The sequence below is a fragment of the Adiantum capillus-veneris genome, chromosome 3 (genome assembly GCF_014529385.1).
Source record: "Adiantum capillus-veneris isolate H3 chromosome 3, ASM1452938v2, whole genome shotgun sequence".
Lineage (NCBI taxonomy): Eukaryota > Viridiplantae > Streptophyta > Polypodiopsida > Polypodiales > Pteridaceae > Adiantum > Adiantum capillus-veneris.
The window spans coordinates 148,925,814-148,931,813 of record NC_140933.1 but is presented as its reverse complement, the minus strand read 5'-3'; positions in this window follow the sequence as shown (position 1 = coordinate 148,931,813).

Below are 6,000 nucleotides of genomic sequence, written 5' to 3'. Positions count from 1 at the left end.
TGAGAGCTATGGTCTTAATAGTGGAGTCCTACGGGGCTTGCCTACGGCTTAACCACTATTGAGCTATTAGAAGCTTGACAGGAGCCGGTGCTGTTTTGGTGTCGAAAGACCCTCTCTTCTATTCCTTGCAATTAATGGTATTCGAGCCGCGGGTACAGTAGCTTGAGTGCTTTTTCTAAAGGGGTAAAGAGGAGTAGCAACTAGGGCTTGAAGTGCCAAAGTACACCTAAAAAATTTTACACCTAAAAGTTGTTAGAATGGCTGACAATAGTAAAGAGAGTGAAATTAATGTTGATAACTTTGATTTTGCTCATGAGCAAGCTACTAATGATGCTTCAATGCTTGTTAACTATCTTGTTTCTAGGCTTCAACAAGCCATGGAAAATCCATCTCTCCGAAGTGAAGTGCAACGGTAGCTCCGTGCTCACGGGATTCTCCAAGATCATCACCATGACGAGGAACACCTAGGAAGCCTCCTTGTGAGACTCCCAAAAGAGGTCTCTCTGCGATTCGGGAAGAAGAAGAGAATCCATACGAAGGGCTCAAGAATTTACTTCTTGATGATGCATCTCCTTCCCAAAGGAGAACTCAAGAGCCTCCACCGAAGGAACGAGAAAGAAGTGAGTCTCCCGCAACCTCAGCGGAGATGGCTCCACGAAGACGGCGGGCTAAACGCTCTCCATCACCACCAAAGCGGAGAAGACCATCACACTCTTCTCCACGCCATAATTCAAAGAGGGATGATAAAAAGCAAGACAAGAAAAAGGCAAGAAAGAGGACACCCTCTTCTCCATCTTCTTCATCCTCTTCCTCTTATGAAAGTGATGGTGAAGACAACGAAGATCAAGAAAAGAAAAAGGCGAGAAAGAGGTCACCCTCTTCTCCACCTTCTTCAAATTCTTCACCTTCTGAAGAAAGTGATGGTGCAACCTTTGAACCATCAAAAAGAAGAGGCCATAGGAAATCCTATGCCGCATAGAAGAGGTCATCCAAGTTGAAGAAGTTCAAAGAGGGAGGGAAGAGCATCTCTTTCCTTACCTATGATGGCACCTTTGGTGCTACGGACAAAGTCTTGGCCTTTATCCAGCAATTTGATGCGGCGTTTGGAGATGAGGGCTTCACGGAGTCCTCTAAGCTATGCCATGTAGCTATGCACTTTCAAAAGTCCGCCAGGCAATGGTGGTCTAGCATACGAGCCAACGGTGAAGCTCCACGAACATGGAAAGCTTTAAGAGCTTCCATTATGAAGCAGTTTTTGGCCACCGATGCCAAAGACAAAGTACTCACCGAATGGCGAAGCTTAAAGCCTCTCCCAATGAATCCATCCACAAATATGTAGAAAAGTTTTGGGACCTACAACTCAAAGCCATTGCCTCTAAAAATTTGGATTTTGGAGAGCAAAAGCAACAATTTTGTGTGGGCTTAACCGAAGAAATGGCGGAGTATGTCAACTCCCAAAGGCCACGTACCATATCGGCGGTAATACATCATACTATGGTGGCCTCTCAAATCAATTTCCAAACGGGGGCTAAAAGAAATAATAAGCCCCCGGAAAACAAGGGTTCCAACGAGCCTAAGGGGAAGGACAATGTCTAAAAGTCTCCTAAGGGAAACTCCATCAAAGATAAAGAGAAGGGAGTTTAAAAAGGTAAAAAAAAACTCTCTCCTGAAGAGCTTGAGTGTTATCGCAAGGATAACCGGTGTTTCAAGTGCGGAGAACAAGGGCATGCGTACCGCGCTTGTCCTCAAAAAAACAACCGCCAAGATCCTCCTAGAGCTTCCTTGGTTGAAATCCAAGAGGAGGAGATTCACCAAACTCACCACAAAGGATCTCCTCTATGCCATGCTTGGGGAAAGGTAAGAGAACATGATGCTTTTATTCTCTTTGACCCTAGTTCTACTCAGAATTTTATATCTATAGAGTTGGCCACCAAGCTAGGCATACAATCCTACCAAATGGGAGATGTCCTACCCGCAGACAGTGCCTTCAAGGGGCAAGAAGCTTTAGTCACTCCCTTAATCGGGAAATTGAGGCTTCATGTCCAAGGCTATGTGGACAAAGAGGACTTCTTTATCTCTCCTCTCAAGCATGAGGATGTAATCCTAGGGGCACCATGGTTTGATCGCCTGGCTGCCGATGTTAAATTTCCTGAAAGGAGAATCTCCTTTAAGTTCAGGGAAAAAGACATGTATATAGATGCTAAGGAAATGGGTAACACTATCCCCATTGTACATACACCAGCTTTCAACAAGTCAATAAAGAGCTCTATTTCCGTGTACATGATTTTTGTTAAAGATTCTCAAAATGAACCTAATGCTTTAACAAAAGAAAATAAAAGCAACCAAAAGGATTTAGAGTTATCCAATTTTCTCAAGGGGTTTCAAGATGTTTTTATTGATGACATCCCTTGTGAGCTACCTCCTAAACGAGGTAATGATGACCATGCAATTGAACTTCTTCCAGGAAGTTCACCGCCTAACAAACCTCCTTATAGAGTTTCTCAAGCTCAACAAGAGGAGATTATGCGGCAAGTGCATGAGTTAGTTGATAAGGGCATGGTTAGGCCTAGCTCATCTCCATTTTGCTCACCTGTGCTATTAGTGCAAAAGAAAGACGGCACATATCGTATGTGTGTCGACTATAGAGCACTAAATAGGATCACTATCAAGAATAGGTTTCCCGTTCCACGGGTAGAAGACCTATTTGATAAGCTACAAGGATTGACCTACTTCAGTAGGATTGACCTAAAAAGTGGCTATCATCAAATAAGGATAGTTGATCAAGACATTGTAAAGACCGCATTTCGCACCATGTTTGGTCTTTATGAATACATTGTCATGCCTTTTGGATTGACCAATGCACCAGCCACATTCAACCGCTTGATGGAGAAGCTGTTCAGGCATCATCGAACCTTCACCGAAGTGTTCTTTGATGATATTATCATCTACTCTAATTCATTAGATGAACACAAGCAACACCTCCAGGTAATATTTCAAGTTTTAAGAGAGAATAAACTTTATGTAAATCGAAAGAAAAGTGAATTTTTCTTGCAAGAGATTCAGTATTTAGGTCACATTATCTCTCAAGATGGCATCCAAATGGATCCATCAAAGTTAGAGGTAATAAAAGGATGGCCTAAACCAAGGAATCTTCATGAACTAAGAAGCTTTATAGGTATGTGCATACTATAGATGCTTCATAGAAAAGTTCTCATAAATTGCGGGACCATTACATGACCTAACAAAGAAAAGCGTTAGGTACACATGGTCTGCTAAGGAGAACAATGCTTTCGAAAATCTTAAAGAAAAGCTTATCTCTCAACCTGTGCTTACACTACCGGATCTCTCAAAACCATTTGAGGTCCAATGTGATGCTTGTGGTGATTGCCTTGGAGCTGTTTTACTCCAAGAAGGGCACGCCATAGGCTATGAGAGTCGAAGGCTCGACCCTGTTGAGCAAGCTCTAGGCATATATGAAAAGGAACTCCTTGCAGTTCTACATGCCTTAGACTCATGGAAGCACTATTTATTGGGGACTCCTTTCATTGTGCGAATGGATCACCAAAGTCTTAAGTACTTCATGACGCAGACCAAGCTCTCTGAAAAACAAATGAGGTGGGAAAATTTCCTTTCGTAATTTCATTTTCATATTGCTCACATTGCTGGCAAGCATAATCAAGTAGCTGATGCACTCTCAAGATGGCCGAGAGTGAATGGGGTTTCCATAGCAACTCACAATGATCCATCTTCAATGATAGATGAGTACGCTATTGATCCCGATTTTAGAGATGTGATTTCAGCCCTTGCATTAGGGAAGAAAGAAGAACCATTTACTTTACAAGATGGTTATCTTCTCTATGGCAATAGACTATGCGTTACTAACTCACTACGTGAGAAAGTAATGTATGAATCTCATGCTCCACCTTATGCGGGGCATAGAGGGATTCAGTCTACCTTAAAGGGAATTGAAACATATTTCTATTGGCCTACCAGGAAAGTGAACATACAAGAGTATGTTTCTAAATGTGTGGTATGCCAAAAGACAAAATTTGATAGAGGGAAGCAACTTGGATTGCTTCAACCCTTGCCAATCCCTAATTCACCATGGGAGAGCATATCCATGGATTTTATCTTGGATTGCCTAAGTCTATCCATGGGAATACGGGAATATGGACGATAGTAGACAGGTTCAGTAAACAAGCTCATTTTATACCACTCAAAAAGACTATCAAAGCCCATCAAATGGCAACCCTCTTCATTTCAAAAATTTTCAAGTACCATGGCTTGCCAATGTCCATAGTGTCGGATAGAGATCCTAGAATGACTAGTAATTTTTGAAAGGGTCTCTTTGAGAATTTAGGAACAAGGCTAAACTTCTCTTCAGCCTATCATCCACAAACGGATGGTCAAAGTGAAATAGTTAACCTAACAATTCTCGATCTACTAAAAGCCTATGTAACGAAAGTAGATCAAAGATCCCAATGGGAGAAGAACTTACCCTTAGTGGAGTATGCTTACAATAACACTGTACATACTTCCACGGGAAAAGCACCTTTCGAGGTAATTGAGGGAAGATCAAAAAGTCCCTTGCTACTTAAGGTATGTGGGAAGATCTTCGCTGCAGATGAGTATAGCCGAGACCTACAAGAATCTTTTCAAAAGATTAAGGATGCTATCTCTATCTCATAGCAAAGGCAAAAGGCTGTTGCTGACAAGCAAAGAAGATCCCAAGCCTTTAAAGAAAATGATTGGGTCTTATTAAAGTTTCCCAAGGCTCGATTAAGGCACACGACGGGTAAGAATCCTATGGGCCACCAAAGGTACTATGCTAAACTAGAAAAAAGGTACTATGGTTCCTTCTACATTCTTAGGCCAATCAATGAGATGGCCTATCAACTCAAGTTGCCCAATCATTGGCTCATACACAATGCTTTCCATGTGAGCCTATTAAAGCCTTACAAAGGAGAGCCACCTCAAGAACCAACTATTGAAGACCCACCGGAGGTTGAGGACCAAGAGGAGGTGCTGCAGCCTGAGTCCATTCTCCGACATGAAGACAAGGTATTAAGAGGCGATAAGACTATCCGACGATATCTTATTAAGTTTAAGAATTATCCTTTTGAAGATGCTAGATGGATGCAAGTCATACAATTAAAGGATAACCTAAACCTTGTCAATGCTTACAATGCTTCCCAAGAGTAAGCAAATGTACAAAATGTTAAAAATAAACAAATTTTTTGTCTTATAAGACTCTCTTTTTCTTTATTGTGCACAAAAATGAAGTAGTATGCATGCTTAGATCAAGTTTGCGGAGACGACGTCTCCCAAACACCAAGTAGAGCTTGTCACTCTACTATGGAAGATTGATAGGACTAATGTGCAGACATGCTTGCGGCAGCCTCAGGCTCTCAAGTGCCAAATGGACTAGTCATCCATTGTGGAATGATGTCGTAGGGTAACATAGGGATCCTCTACCCGCTAAGAAAAGGACTCATCAATATGCTTTATCTTCTCTACACCATATCGAGGACGACTATGATTTCAAGAGAGAGGTAATGTCATAATAATCAATATCTAATTCTCCTAAATGATTTTCTCATATTAAACTGATCATTTAATGTGGGGAAGTTCCAGGGGAGAAAAAGCTAGAATATTGGTTAAGCTAGCAGACCGGCCATAGTAGGGATCCAAAGGAGAAAAAATAGGGATCCAAAGGGGGGGCCATCTGCAAAAGAGCCATGTGCAACAATGGGCTAAAAGGACCCTAAGGTTTAGCCCATTAAGACTTCCAAAATGCTAAGGTTCCAAAATTCAAAGGTTGTGTCCAAAGGTCAACCCTAGGGAAATTGGATTCTTTGTGTGTGACCAAAAAGTCTTTTTAAATCCCTACTTGGGAGGGGGCGAGCCTTTCTTCTAGGGGATGAGAGAGAAAGCCACACACACACACACACACAAGCTCCCTTTACACAAAGGGAATGAGGGACACATGTCAGCTCCCTA